This window comes from Amblyraja radiata, chromosome 25, assembly GCF_010909765.2.
Source record: "Amblyraja radiata isolate CabotCenter1 chromosome 25, sAmbRad1.1.pri, whole genome shotgun sequence".
NCBI lineage: Eukaryota > Metazoa > Chordata > Chondrichthyes > Rajiformes > Rajidae > Amblyraja > Amblyraja radiata.
Genome location: NC_045980.1, coordinates 21568423 through 21584276, shown reverse-complemented (window position 1 = coordinate 21584276; position 15854 = coordinate 21568423). Strand labels below are relative to the sequence as shown.

The 15854-nt window shown below is 41.8% G+C and overlaps 1 protein-coding gene across 2 annotated transcripts in view; it reads left to right on the top strand.

The window, feature by feature from the left end:
• The first annotated feature begins 1735 nt into the window (after positions 1-1735).
• Positions 1736-15854, top strand: part of tpst2 (tyrosylprotein sulfotransferase 2) — a 53010-nt gene continuing 38891 nt past the window's right edge. For both annotated transcript variants that reach the window (XM_033043383.1, XM_033043382.1), the window contains exon 1: positions 1736-1858. The gene's annotated coding sequence lies outside the window, so the exon portion shown is untranslated. The remainder of the gene's footprint in view (positions 1859-15854) is intronic.

Here is a 15854-nt window from a genome sequence, read left to right as displayed (position 1 = left end):
TCTCCACCTACAGCTCTGTCCCTACAGACACTAACGATGAAAACGGTCATGCTGATGGCTTTGGTCACGGCACAAAGGGTCTAGTCACTACAAAAACTAAGGCTGGACAACTTGACTATTTCATCTGGGAATTTGATTTTTCATATCCATGAATTAATTAAACAGAACAGACAGGGATCAGCAGGGCAAAAAATAGAGTTCCGGGCCTACCCAACGGATGATCGTCTCTGTATAGTAACTCACTTACTATTATATATGGAACATACAAGAATCATCAGAGGCAAAGAAATGGCACTGTTAATCAGCCACACAAAAAAGTGACAGTCCAGACCATCTCAAGATGGCTAAAACAGGTCCTAATAAAGGCGGGAGTAGATACTAACATTTTTAAATCTCCCTCCACCAGGGCTGCAGCTACATCAGCAGCAATACAGTTGGATGTTCCAATGGACCAAATCCTCAAGACTGCAGGATGGTCAACGGAAAGAACGTTCCAACGATTTTAGAATAAACCAGTCATTGAACCTGGAACATTTGCAGAAACACTTTTAAGTTCTGTAATATGATTTTACCCCATAAATAGGGGCTATGATTTGGTGTTAATAAAATTTTCATTGTTTCAATATCATATTGATATCTAATGATGTTAACACTGTTCTTCCCATAATCAAGGCAGATGTGATGCATGGACTCGTTCCACGGCATGAAATCACAGAGCTTTAAAATCTTCACGTAGTCACTCACGTGACTCCGAAGTAAAATAGTAAGATTAAACGAGAACTTACCAGTTTGAAGTTTGATCTTTATTTTATGAGGAGGAACGTTGAGGGAATACGTGCCCTCCGCTCCTACCCTTGATCATATACTCAACTGGTATCTCTTCTCTAATCTTACTATGTTTAGTCATTACAGTTATCTGTGATTTCACACCGCTGCTTTGAAGAATGACACGCATGCGTCCTAGCGGGGTTCTTCACGTATTCCCTCAACGTTCCTCCTCATAAAATAAAGATCAAACTTCAAACTGGTAAGTTCTCGTTTAATCTTACTATTTTGAAATACACCTTCCACAAATGCAACAGTGCAACCTTTGGTTGATTAAGACAGCAAAGTCCGTCTTTGCTGATGGGTGGTCGACGTTTTCCAGGGTCTTATAAACCTATATTGCCGGAGGTTAGTGCGGTTCTGAGAATAGGTGTATTGGGGAAATTTGTCTTCCGAGGCAATCTTTCTGTATGAAAACATCCGCAATAATCTGGAGTTCGGTCCCTGAGCGTGCGTTTACTGGACCTCGATCACTGCTCTGTTGTCAACAAGCCAAAGATATTTGCAACGCCTTTCACAGTATATCTCTTCATATACTGTGGAAAGGAGATTTGCTGCAGTTACATCACTCTCACTGTGGCACTAAATGTAACATTAATCCCGGGGCAGAGCATCCTGCCTTGAAACCAGGGAAAACTACATCAACGACGACGAGCGGGCAGTGCGAACCGGCCCCACGGCGACTGACCATCCGCCCGTGCGAGCGGGGTCTGCTCAGCCGTCCGGTTCGAGACTGATCATCCGGTCGCCCACACGCGATGGACAACAACAAGCGCCGTTGGCGGGACAGGGATGGGTCGATGAGGCTGGAGCGGGTATTACGCGCATTCATCACGCAACCGCTTCATGCAAATGACCTCCGCACGTCGAGAGCCGGGGCGGGCTAACCAAGGGCGCGAGCATTGGCGGGTCCGCGCGGAGCGCGAACATCAGCCTCGACGCGCGCTTGAGCATCAGCAGCAAAGATCTTTGATCAGCAGACCCGGTCGTCGCTGGAGCAGCGGCGCGGTTGGTGTCCTCCTGAATCCATGAGGTAAAGTGGGTCTGGCTTCGTCGGGATATCCATCTCTGGGATTACATGGCGCTTCAGCCGTCCTCGCCCTCCCGTCCTATGTTCCCGAGGCAGCCAGGCTCGGCGAGGGGTCCTCCCCGGGGCTATGGGTGTGGGTTACTTGGGGTGAGGGCGCTATGGTGGGGCTGGGATTAGGGAGAGTGGGGCTGTGTGTGTTGACTTAGCCCCTCGCCGCGGCCCCGGGGACTGTTGGCTACTGGGCTTCTTCGGCTGCGCGACCACAGAATAGCGGGGAGCCGGAGGCTGTCACCTCCCCCGGCGCTCGGACAGGCGCCGGGCCGGGTGGTCTAACCCGGGGAGGGGTGCACTGCCTGCCCGGGCCATGGTGTGAACAGTCAGCCGCGGGGCAGCGCGATCTGCACCCAAACCTTGCTCCGTGCCATGCCTATCATTTATTCTTCAGCCCACATCATTAGGGTGGATCATTCTCACCGGCATAATGCTGCTTTTTGAGAGTCTGCTGCGCGCAAATTGACTGTCCCAAAATGTGGGCTATACATCAATGACTTCAAAAAGTTCTGTTGCAAGGCGTGTTATTTTGATGCCTTCCTGAAACATAATACATTGTCATCGCTCATCCCAGTGTTAGACATCCACTTTCTGACCTACGGTATATAACTGTAAATTGAACGATTTTTTTTAATGCAATACAGTAGTGTAAAAATACAGAAAAACTCTGATAATGTGGAACTTTGATTACAGACTCCAGTGCATACTTTCAATTCAATATTTTTAGACGTTACACAGTAGTATAATGATATTTTCAAGTGAGCTTAAAGGGGACATGTGAAACTAAGTAGATATGATGACACTGCTTTGTAAGCTGTGTACTCTTGTAGAGGAAGTGTATATCTGTTTTACAGATTGAGAAAAAAATACATCTATTGACGCTCCTGAACGCATCATCAGTGATGTAACCTGGGGTTATTGGGTGTTTCGGGTCTTGCAACATCAGACACCCTCACCCAGGCGACCCAGCCGTGGATGATCAGACCACGACTTGTTTTCAGGTGGCATTCGTTCCTTCCCATGGACCTGCTCTCCTGATCCAGGGCCATCTCGAGGCCTTCTCCGCTGCCTCTGTGGTGTTCTTGATGGCTCTTCTCCTCTCCATTCCGTTGTTGCCCAGTGCACTCAAGGCTTTGTAGAGCGACTGCCCTGCTAAACCTCTGCAGCCAACCTCGATGGGCATACACCTTGCCTTCCAGTCCTGCTTACGGCAGTCTGTGACCAGCTCTTCGTACTTGGTCATCTTCCTCTCGTGGGCCTCCTCCAGACGGTCCTCCCACGGCACTGTCAGTTCCAGAATAATATATAAAATCCTGCATCCTTCACTTTCCCCCCGGAACACACAAGATTTCAAGAGAACCAGTGAAATCGATGTATTCTCACCTGATGGCCACCCAGACATACAATGAGGCAGTCATTACAACTATGCAGTATGATAGTGTCCTTGGTAGTTACTAAAATACGGTAAACCCTTGTTATTACATACTTGTTATTACATACTGCTTTATAATGGATTTTGGTTATAGCGGGTGCAGCATCTCCATACTGCATGTTCTATAGACTCAGGATCAGTTCCTGTGGATTGGAGGGTAGCTAATGTTATCCTACTTTTTAAGAAAGGCGGGAGAGAGAAGACGGGGAATTATAGACCAGTTAGCCTTACATTGGTGATGGGGAAGATGCTGGAGTCAATTATAAAAGATGAGATAGCCGAACATTTGGATAGCATGAACAGGATCGGTCCGAGTCAGCATGGATTTACAAAGGGGAAATCATGCTTGACTAATCTTCTGAAATTTTTTGAAGATGTAACTCGGAAAATGGACAAGGGAGAGCCAGTGGATGTAGTGTACCTGGACTTTCAGAAACCATTTGATCAGGTCCCACATAGGAGATTACTGGGCAAAATTAGGGCACATGGTATTGGGGGTAGAGTGCTGACATGGATAGAGAAGTGGTTGAAGTCTAAGTGAATGAAGTTTAATGCGGATAAATGTGAGGTTATCCACTTTGGTAGCAAAAACAGGAAGGCAGATTACTATCTAAATAGCGTCAAGTTGGGAAAAGGGCAAGTACAATGGGATCTGGGAGTCCTTGTACATCAGTCTATGAAAGTAAGCATGCAGGTACAGCAGGCAGTGAAGAAAGCGAATGGCATGTTGGCCTTTATAACAAGAGGAATCGAATATAGGAGCAAAGAGGTCCTTCTGCAGTTGTACAGAGCCCTAGTAAGACCACACCTGGAGTATTGTGTGCAGTTTTGGTCCCCGAATTTGAGCAAGGACATTCTTGCTATTGAGGGCGTGCAGCATAGGTTTACAAGGTTAATTCCCGGGATGGCGGGACTGTCATATGCTGAGAGAATGGAGCAGCTCGGCTTGTACACTCTGGAGTTTAGAAGGATGAGGGGGAATCTCATTGAAACATATAAGATTGTTAAGGGCTTGGACATGCTAGAGGCAGGAAACATGTTCCAGATGTTGGGGCAGTCCAGAACCAGGGGCCACAGTTTAAGAATAAGGAGTAAGCCATTTATAACGGAGACGAGGAAACACTTTTTCTCACAGAGAGTGGTGAGTCTGTGGAATTCTCTGCCTCAGAGGGTAGTAGAGGCAGGTTCTCTGGCTGGCTGCTTTCAAGAGAGAGCTAGATAGGGCTCTTAAAAATAGTGGTCAGGGGATATGGGGAGAAGGCAGGAAAGGGGTACTGATTGTGGATGATCAGCCATGATCACATTGAATGGCGGTGCTGGCTTGAAGGGCCAAATGGCCTGCTCCTGCGTCTATTGTCTATACCGTTGTCTCTTTAAGAATACAATCACAATCATAATAGTACTTTATTAGCCAAGTATGTTTTGCAATATACGTGGAATTTCATTTGCCAATTCAGTCATACAAATAAAAAGCACCGGAACGCACAAAATACATTTTAACATAAACATCCACCACAGTGACTCCTCTACATTTCTCTCTGTGAAGGAAGGTGAAATTACATGGTGGTGGATATTGAAATTGACCAGCTATTGAAATTGACCAACAAAGACTTCAATCGGCACTTGTGCAATGATGAAGGACACAAGATGCTGGAGTAGCTCAGCAGGAAAGGCAGCATCTCTGGAGAGCATTGTTAGGTGACGTTTCCGGTTGAGACCCATCACTGGCTTGCGCCGCACACCCGACCAACATGAGGCTGAGTCCTGCAGTAATGCCGGGAGACGCAGTGCCAGTCTTTCCGGCACCATGACCACCTCTGGACCGCTCCTCCTCCCTGACTGCTTCCAGCTAGGCTGCCACACCATCCCGTACTGCCTCCCCGGCCACTTCAAGGCTGTGCTGTCGACGCCACCCCTGTCCTACACTACCACCCCGACCACTTCCAAGTCAGACCCGCTGACCTTTACCGCCAGGCTGGGCTGCTGACGCCAGCCCGCATCGCCTACCTGGAGCTTTCAGCCAGACCTACTGGCGCTGGCCCACACAGCTTCCTCATGCCGTGCCTGCCACAGCTGCAATCGTCGACCCTTACCTGCACGCTAACCACCCGCGGGCCGTGGCCAGCGACTCCGCCTCTCCCCCGGACGCCAGCAGGCCAGCCCATCAACTGACCTGGATTCCAAGTCCAGGTCCAGACCGAGAGTCTGAAGAAAGGTCTCAATTCAAAACGTTCACTATCCATGTTCTCCAGATGACCCACGTAGATATTCAAGCACTTTGTGTCCTTTTGTGTATTAACCAACATCTTAGTTTCTACTAATGATACTCTATTACTCGGTAATCTGTTACTTGGTTATACTGGACAATCAGCAATAATGGACACCCCCTTCGTAGTCTGTTATAATGAGGGTGTACTGTCGTATAAAATGAGTGCGAAAAACTGCGGGGATCAGTGAATCTTCTTATGATTCTTTCAACTAACTGGAAATGCTACAAATGTTTTATCTAACTTTTTTTTAATTGAAAGTTTTGAATTTTATATAACGGAGATAGGCCAGTTGTAATTAATTATATTAAAGGTCGTGATTCCTTGGGTCGTGTAGATAGCTCATTGGTTTGTTTTCCAGCCTTCTGGTCTTGCCATGTACATTGTTAAATGTCAATTACTAATTGAAGAAAATAAGGTTAAATTCTTATTTATGCCTCTCATAAGTTATGGTCATTGAGTCATACAGCACGGAAACAGGACCTCAGTCCAACTTGTCCATGCAGATCAGGATGCTGTCCATGTACCTGTCCTAGTGTCTGTAAAATGTTGTTATTTCACCCTGCACCTCCAGCAGCTCATTCCATATACACACCACCCTCCAAGTGAAAAATATTTCCCATCCCACCTTAAACATATGTCCTTTGATTTTTGATTCCAGTATCCTGAGTAAAAGACTCTGCATTTACTCTATCAATTTGCCTCATGTCGTTTATACACCTCTATAAGTTCACCCCTTAGCCTCCCGTGTTGCATGCCAAGGAATAAAGTCCTAGCTTGCCCAATCTTTCCCAATAGCTTAGGCCCTCAAGGGCTGAAAACATTCTCGTAAATCTTCTCTGCACTTTTTCCAGATTAATGATATCCTTCCTATAGCAAGATGACCAAATATGCACACGATACTTCAAATGTGGTCTCACCAACGTCTTGTACAACTGTAAAAATGTCCTAACTTTGATACTGAACACTCTAACTGCTAAAGGTCAATGTACCAAAGCTGTCTTTTACTACCCTGTCAACTGTGATGCCACTTTCGGGAACTGTGTACCTGTAATCCAATACCCCTCTGCTCTACAACACTCCCCAGGGCCTTACCATTCGCTGTGAATTTAGGTTTATTATGTACAGAATAATAGTAGAGTTGGAGATGCATGAGACTTTGGTATGCCCTAATGTCACCTACTGACTGGCCTATATTGTCAAAGCATTAAGGGCCTGTCCCACTTGGGCGTCATTTGCACCTCATTGTGACGTGTGGGGGGTGCGTGGGTGACGCGCGCATAGCGCATGGTGAGGCGTGGAATCGCTCCAGGATTTCGTAATGTACGGAAATCCTCACGTGCTACCTGCGTGATGTATCGCTGACGCATTGCGTCGCACGCTGACATCCGGATGTCGCACATGTATCGCGTGGTGACGTCACCGTGCGTCAACGTCCATAAACATGCAACGTCGTGCGCCGCCCATACACAGTCGGCCTGCCTTTTACGCGTCATGTAACCTCTAACCTCGTCCGCACAGACCTCTTCCTGGGTTTCTTGCTAGCCTTTCTTGTTGTACTCCTGCCAGGCTGATCTGTAAGTATGAGGGCTGCTGCTAACAGAAGTCTCTGTTGTTGCTGTAGCAATAAAATCTGTCATTCTTCCATGATGGTCATGATGCAGAATAGGGAAGCAGGGTATTCTAATGACGCCACGTGCACCAGAAGGCTGTGCTGACGCGTGATTTGCGCGCGACAGTCACTACCGGCCTGTCGCATAAATGTCGCGCAATTGACGCCCAAGTGGGACATGCCTTTTAATTGACAGCTCTTAGAAAATTGGCAAAGGCACGGTGAGGTGAATGACCCTTTTCAGTGGTCTTAGATTCAATGAATTAAGTGTGTACATTGTAGGAATGTTGATTCAAGTGTCACCCAAAGCATGACAAAAGGCATTCAGATCTGTGTATTTGAAATGCTTGCAGTATTTCAGAATTCGGATGATAATTAAAGTATGGATTCAACATGTATGCCTGCTTTAATAAAATACATTGCAAGGATTTAAACAATTAATGATTTGTATATAACAATTTTTGTATATAATAATAGTTTATATTTCAGATAAACAAATTGGGAATAGACATCCATGACAGAAAGATTTCCTAGAGAAAAATAATTGTTTTTTTGCAGACGACTCGTGAAATATTGTATGGTCCTTAAATTAAGATGATCTGCCTTCATTGTGATACTGCTTGGAGGACTATCCTGTGTTTGATTAGGTTGAGGTTAATTATTGTCACATGTACCAAGATACAGTGAAAAGCTTTTATTTGCGGGCTGTCTGATAGATGACCATTTAGTGAGGTGTTGAATGATGCTTGCGCTTTGCATTGTATTGCAAAGTAAATGCCTTCATTGGTGGAAGGAGACTAGGGTGAAAATTAGTTGGGTTAGTAATATGCTTCATAGTTATCATTCCATTTTCTAGTAAGGTAATTGGTTTGGTATAGATGTAAAATTGTCCCTAGGGAAGGATAGTGTTAATGTGCGGGGATCGCTGGTCGGTATGGACTCGGTGGGCCGAAGGGCCTGTTTCCGCGCTGTATCTCTAAACTAAATTAACCGAAAATAATAATGTTTCAGTAAAAGGTTAAATAATCTTAACACAACTGAGGAGGGACCAGCATTTGAAATCATTTTGGATTATGTTTTCAGAGTGGAATTTTTTTTAAATGTCTTGACACTTTACAAATTCGTACAACAAAATTAATCCAAATAATTTTTTCAGGAAGTAGATTTCTGTAAAGTCGGGTATTCCTTTCCATTCCTCCATTCCATTGAGTTTCTCCAGCAGATTGTTTTCCTCAAATTCTGTATCTGTTGACACAGTTGCAAGGTGGCTACAGTAATATTTTAGAAAAATCAATCCCTTTTTAAAAGAAAAACAATTCAAGCATTTGTGTAGGGAGGAACTGCAGATGCTGGTTTAAACCAAAAACAGACACAAAAGGCTGAAAAAACTCAACTGGTCAGGCAGCAGCTCAGGAGCATATGATTTGTTGAATTAAAATATAATAAATTAGTTTTATAGTTTTAGGCTTTGCAATGTTAAGGAGACAACTTTGTTTCCACACTTGAAGTAAAACATTCTAACCACTCCAAAATACACACATTTTATAACTGTTGGCATGGGTGTTGCTTGAAAGTTTGCAGATTAGTGTGCAATCTAATACAAAAGAAACAGGAAGCGCTCCATTCACAACAATGGGTTAGTGGGACAGCTTCTCCATCATGCAAGAAGATACTTGAGCACAAAACAATAAATTGGGTTACAGAGTTAGTAGATTTGTGAGTCAGTGCTACTCTGTTGATTCTTGTGTTCCTAATGCAGTTTTTTTTTTGATTAAACATAACTTATCGGTAATCTAGGTTTGCTCAAGCCAGCTGCTAGAAGACTATTTTTATTAGATTTTTCATAGTGGCTGTTTAATGAGTTCACCTAGTTTAATTTGTAAAAGAAAAAAGACACAAAGTGCTGGAATAATTCAGCGGGTCATGCTCCATCCTTGGAGAACATGGTGAGCTGTTGATTCTGGTCAGGACACTTCTTCAGTCTGAAAAAAAAACAGATCTAAAATATCACCTATCCATTTTCTCCAGAGATGCTACCTGACGCTCTGAGTTACTCTAGCACATTGTCTTTTTTGTAAACTAGCATCTGCAGTTCCTTGTTTCTATATTTCTTGTTTAGTTTGTACATCATCATTTGCACGAGAAAGATACCCAGTGAGCTTGTATCTTTAATACAAGAGCAAAACAACATTACAGATTTACAATTATTTCTAAATTAATCTAATCTGCAAGAATATTAGTGCTATTGATAAAATTAGGGGATCCAAGAATCAATTTTCAGTATACTTTTAAGAGTTGTAAAATAATGCACGGTGCTTCACAAGTTAGCCAACACAATTTAACACATTCTTGTTTGATTTAGGCCACCAAACAGAAAATGTATTATTATTTATAATAATTGTATTTATACATTTTGATCCATCAACAATGGTTGGGAATGTTGTGAGTCAAGTACATAAACTGACTACATTTCTGCGTTCAGTCCAAAAGGCGTATGATTTTAGTTTGGGATATGTGTAAATGAAGGAGCAGGCCTATTTAATCAGGTTTGATGTGGCTGGTTGTATTTTGCTTGGAAAAAAGAAATGATGTAGAAATGTTTGGTACAACAATTCTCAGATTGGATTAGTTTTACATTGCAACTCTCCAGGATTATGCAGTGGAATTTAAAGTGGAGAAAAAGACAAATCTTTGCAAAATTTTCTGTGCACAGTTTTAGATTTTCCCTTCTGGTCATCCATACTTTAACATTTATGTCAGGACCATCAATTGCATCATCAACTGGATTGTTGAGACATGAAATACCAAACTTGCATAGTTGCAAGCATAGTTCATTTGCATCCAGCAATCATTTGATTTTCATGATAAGTTGATGGGACATACACCTGTTTAGGTTAGCTGCAAAGTACTATAAAATAGTACATTGCATCATTTATTTATTTTTTCTGCACATTAATAATGAGTCCAAGGGATCCCTCTTTTTAAATCAATTCCTGATACATTTTGGAGAGAAAGTAGTGTAGATCATTGTGTGCAATATTATTGGAGCAGGAATTGTCAAACCCGAGTCAGTTCAGATTATTGTTGAATGGAATGTTTTTATTAACAGGGTGGAAAACTAACATGTTGTTTTGATACAAGGCTTGAAAAATACACTACAAGATTGGGAAATCTTATCTTTTAGTATCATGAGAAAACCTTTTGGAAGATGACAAATAATGTTGCAGTTTAAGAAATTATAATTCATTTGATGCTTCCATGGAAGGTGGATGTGATGTTAAAAATGAACTCATAAATAAATATGGAGAAACAAGGTTTTCAATTCAGATTTGTAGACTGCTGCATCAAACTACTTCAGCTATTCCTATAAGAAATTCAGTCTGAAGTATGAGAATTTAAATGAAAGAAAACCATGTAAATTTCCATTAGGTGGGGGTGGAAGGAAGGAAGTGAAAAGAAGGGGGCGGGGTAGAATCAGACTACCATCATATAATATGATTTTCAAGCAATAATTTAGAGGCCAGTAGATTTTTTTTTTTGCCAGACTACATAATCCATTCTGAGAGACTTTTTTTTTAACAGTTAATCTCGAATTACTGTTTTCAGTTGATTTCTACAACTATCTTTTTTCTTCATACTGTTGTAACGCTGCATGGTAAATTACATTTCACTGCACCTTATGATGCATGTGACATATAAATTTGAACTTGAGCATGCCTTTTATATGCTGAAGAGAAAACTTGCAGAGACTAGCCCCCATAACAAGCATAAGTTAAAGATGACTGCAATACATGCTTGGCAGAGCATCAGCAGAGAAGACATCCAGCAACTGGTGATATCCATAAATCGCAGACTTCAAGCAGTCATTGCATGCAAAGGATATGCAACAAAATACTAAGCATGACTACTTTAATTTACATGACATTGCTGTGTCCCAAATATTATGGTGCCCTGAAATGGGGGGCTATGTATAAACACTGCTGTAATTTCTACATGGTGAAACCAAAATGTATAAAAATTGCCTTTATTAAAATCTGACAATGTGCACTTTAACCACATGTGATTTTTTTCTAAGATAAATCTCAAATTGTGCAGTACAGAGGCAAATAAATAAATGACGGGTCTTTGTCCCAAACATTATGGAGGGCAATGTATTCCCATCGCTGTTTATGTCATGGTGGAGCAGTCAGTTTAGACAGAGAAGTAAGTCTTGTAAAATTGAAAAATAAGATGAAAGGCTATTTGATTTGTTTCTGATTGCACTTAATTTTGATGACATGTGTGCTGTCGATTTTGCCCAACTTAAATCTGTGCTTTGCCACCAGGTTACAGGGATGAACTGACTTTTCCTTGTTCAATCTTGTGATGATGTAAATGATAGAAAATACTTTCAAAAATATGTTTCCTTGATTCAGCTGCACTGACAATACAGTGCTCTGTCCTTGCGATAAATTGGGGATACGCACTCATGCCATTGTACCAGTAATTTCAGAAATTCAGAGAACAATATTAAACCCCTTTTCGCATTGTACACATTGGAAAAGAACATGGGCACCAACTTGATTAAAAGTATATTTTTCAGTATGAAGAATAAATATAATTTCTTGGTGAGCAGAAAGAAAAACATAAATTGACACCTTGTTTAGCACTCAAAGTGATGAACCAAGAATGAGCAAAATATGTAAAAAAGAACTGCAGATGCTGGTTTAAATCGAAGGTCAACACAAAATGCTGGAGCAACTCAGCGGGTGAGGCGGCATCTCTGGAGAGAAGGAATGGGCGACGCCTGGGGTCGAGCCCCCTCCCCTGACATCGGTCTGAGTGCTCTATTGAAATCAGCACAAATAATTGGGTTGTAATATTAAAGGGGAACCTCGCTTGAAGCTCTGCCAGCCCTGTTGCAGTGCACTGGTGTACGAGGAATCTGCCGCAAACTCATCAATGAATCGTTTCATGGTTCGATGTGGGGCTGTTATGTTGGGCGAGCAATTTGAACTCGGAGCTGCACGTATCAACAGACTGCCTGAACCTTACAGTTTTCTTACCATCTGTTGGATGTGAGGAAAGCTGTTGTTTTCCACACTTTTTTGTTCAGCTCCACACTTCCCTGCCTGGAGATTTATGTGGTAACATACTATCGTCAATACATGGAACAGATGTTGCCAGTTATCAGCAGTGCCTGCTGGACGGAGATACATCCTTGAGTTCTACATCTTTGCTCTACAGCCATAATTCTTATTCCCACTTCTCCACAACAATCCAGGGGATGATTCACTGCTGGATTAGCGTTAGATTCCAAGCACAACAGCACATAGACTGGACTGATGCCTTGTTTAAAGTACAGAAAGATATCTGTAAAATGTTCAGATTGGAGGAACAAGAGCACATTCATAAATCTGCTTTGCAGGGTAATGTTAGGTGGAGTACCAGTTTACTTGCCTAGAATTTTCTGTCGGTGTAGAATTGCCCATATTTTGTGCTGGTCTATGTGGTATATGACCTTCCAAAAGGCAAGAACAACAATTGTTCTTTTTTAAGCAATATGATAGGTATGCACATAGGCTGTAAGAAAGCAATGGACAGCACAGTTGTTCTTGGCGCAGTAATGCACACCTGCTGCAAACTTTGCCATTTACAACCATACTTCTGTGCCAGTGAAATTTTAAAAACAACCTATTTGTTATGAATCTCAAATTACTTCTTTTCTATTTCAGCCAACCAATCTTTCTGATGAATTTGTGAGAAGACATTTAAACTTTAGAGGGAATTTTTTTTTGTTAACATTTACATGAACATTTTGTTGGGGGCTTTTCAAGCATTTTAGTGGTTTCTTCATTGAGTTTATTGGTGTCTGAACTGCATACTATTGATGTTATGGATGGTTTTCAGAAAATGAAGGATATCCTGTTTGCATTTGTGGTTCCATGAGCCTCAATTAATCGTCGGCACTTTTTGTATTTTGAACTTGTTTTTCTCCAGTTTGAAAAAAAATTGCTGCAGCTATTCTGATTCAGAATGGGTTTAAAATTCATTTTTCTGCCTCATTTGGGTTGAGGTTAGAATGGACAAACAGAATTGTGAAACATAGGGACATCATTTCCCTACTTAGCCAGATGTGCTAGGATTAGAAAATAATTATCAAGATAAACAGAAAAAATACATCCACATTTACAAAGCTTCCATGCATTCTGTAAATGCAGCTGTGAGGAAAGGCCAATTTCCTGTTTCCTACACCATACGCAGAGATTCTCACAAGATATGATTACAAATCTGCTGGGATTTTTATTGTCCACCATAAAGATAAAAATCAAATCCCAAATAGTGAAGTCAGGTGACTTGCATTGAGGGAAGAACTGTTTGCATAAGTTTACTGATCTGACTATGATCAAACTGGGGAAACGTTCTGAAAAACATTCAAATATATGCATAAAGTTAATGTCGTACATTATTTGATTAGAGTTGTCTTACAAACTTCAATCCCAGTTTTCACAGCATTCTAATCAAGTGTTAGTCAGGTACAATTAAGTACAAGAACAAAAACTATGCTGCTATATCGAATAATACTGTAATATGTGATTCTTGCTGCTGTTCATCTTGTGAATCCTTGTTGGTGTTCCTTTATATGAAGCACCTAGATACCTTGACTTTGGTGTAGCAAGAACTGCAGAAAGAAGCACGAGTACAGATGTGAGTTGATACAACAGTTGGAAAGTTTTGATTTGAAGCAACCGAAGAAGACTGTTGCTGTGTTTGGCGTGGGCTGAGAATCACGGTAGGACTTGTGCTCTAAAGAGTGCCATGGTGCAGACTGCATACTGGTGCCTGTGAGTTCAACGTTGATTAACCATAAAGTAAGGACCTGGACTAGAAAGGTCCTCTGCTCCCAAATTACCTTCATGACTATTATAGAAACAAACCTGGGGTGAATATACTTTAAAAATATCTTTAAGGTATCTCCACTCTTTAATCTATAGTATCCCAAGATCTAAAAAGCAATTCAGAGGTTAGGTTTTGGAGAGTACTGGTTGCAGCAAACAGTTTGGCGCCATAGAATAACCTGGTTGTGGTTCTTAAAGCTATCATTCTAGAATTAGGCATGCTTCAGCTATATGTTCTGAAAAAAGACTGGTAACTACCTAACAAAGTAATACATTGTTCAGATATGATCTGTTCACAAATGGTTAAATCATTGCCATCGCATCATGCAGCGTTAAATTATTATTTTTTAAATCATGGAAGGTGTAGACAAGAGTAAGTAAGTAAGTTTATTGGCCAAGTATTCACATACAAGGAATTTGCGTTGGTGCTCCGCCCACAAGTAACAACATGACATGCAGTGACAGTTACGAATGACTCAGAAAACACTAAATATTAATAATAATAAAACATTAATGATAATGCACCATTGATCAAGCATGTGAACCAACAAAATACCAGATCAAAGGGAGGCTACAGATTTTTGGCTGTTGAGTAGAGCAACCACTTTTTTTTTTTACAGTTTTTACAGAGACGGCAGATGCTGGAGTCTGGGGCAAAAAAAACAGAATGCTGGAGGAACTCAGCAGGTCGAGTAGCATCTGTGCTAGGAAAGGAATTATTGACATTTTGGGTCAATGCCCTGCACTGAGACTGGAGAGGGAAGATAGCCAGTATAAAGAGGAGAAGGGGTGGGGTAAGATAAGACCCAGTTGGTGATAAGTGGACAGGCACGTAGGGGGAGGGGAGGATGATAAGCAGGAACATAAAGGCAACAGATCACTCTGGACGTTTTTCATTTTGTTAGTTTGTTACCAGCAAATGCAGTACAGGAAACACATAGCTAAAGCACGGTTAATTCTAAAATGCAAGCTTTAAGAACCACATCCGCATAGCTGCTCGGCTCTACTCTTTGCTGCAGCCTGTACTTTCAATAACTTAACCTGTCTTCTGCTTTTATTTTCATTCTTGCAACACTATAGTTGGAGTGGAATGCAGATACATAAAATTAAAAAAAAATTAAAATTCAGTCACTTGATCCCAGGTCTGTTTCTATAATCGTCGCTGATGAGGTGATTTGTGAGCCAAGAACACTTGTGTAGAATTAAAGGATGATTATTGAATTCACAGGTATTAGTGTGCACTTTCATCCACCTTTTTCTTCTCTTTGCTTCCATCTATAACCCACCTGTCTCTCCCAACACCCCTTCCTTACCTGGCCTGTCATCCTTCACCTTCACCCCTTCCCCCGCCTTGACCTACCCATCAATTACTGGCCCCTGTCTCATCTCTGCCCCTCCAGTCTCAGACCAATGCAGCGTTTCCATCTGAAACTTGGACAGTTCCTTTCACTGACTTGTTGAGCTTATCTATTAGTTTGTATTTTGCTCATGGAAGTTTTTCTTGATCATGCTGTTAGGGAGCATATACTCATTCGAGCCTGCTCACTGATGTTCAGTTTTTGAATCTACAAGATCTGATCAGCACCATAACTTGTTATTGTCAAATAACTGTTTTCTTCATATGAGGTCAAGAGTGATTTGTCCTGATATGAATGCAATGTGTACCTGAGTGTGGAATCAAGGAGGTTTACTAAAACTGAAATGGGGTTATTGAAGAATGAAACTGAAGGTTGGGAACCAAGTGGAAGGATGGAATTCT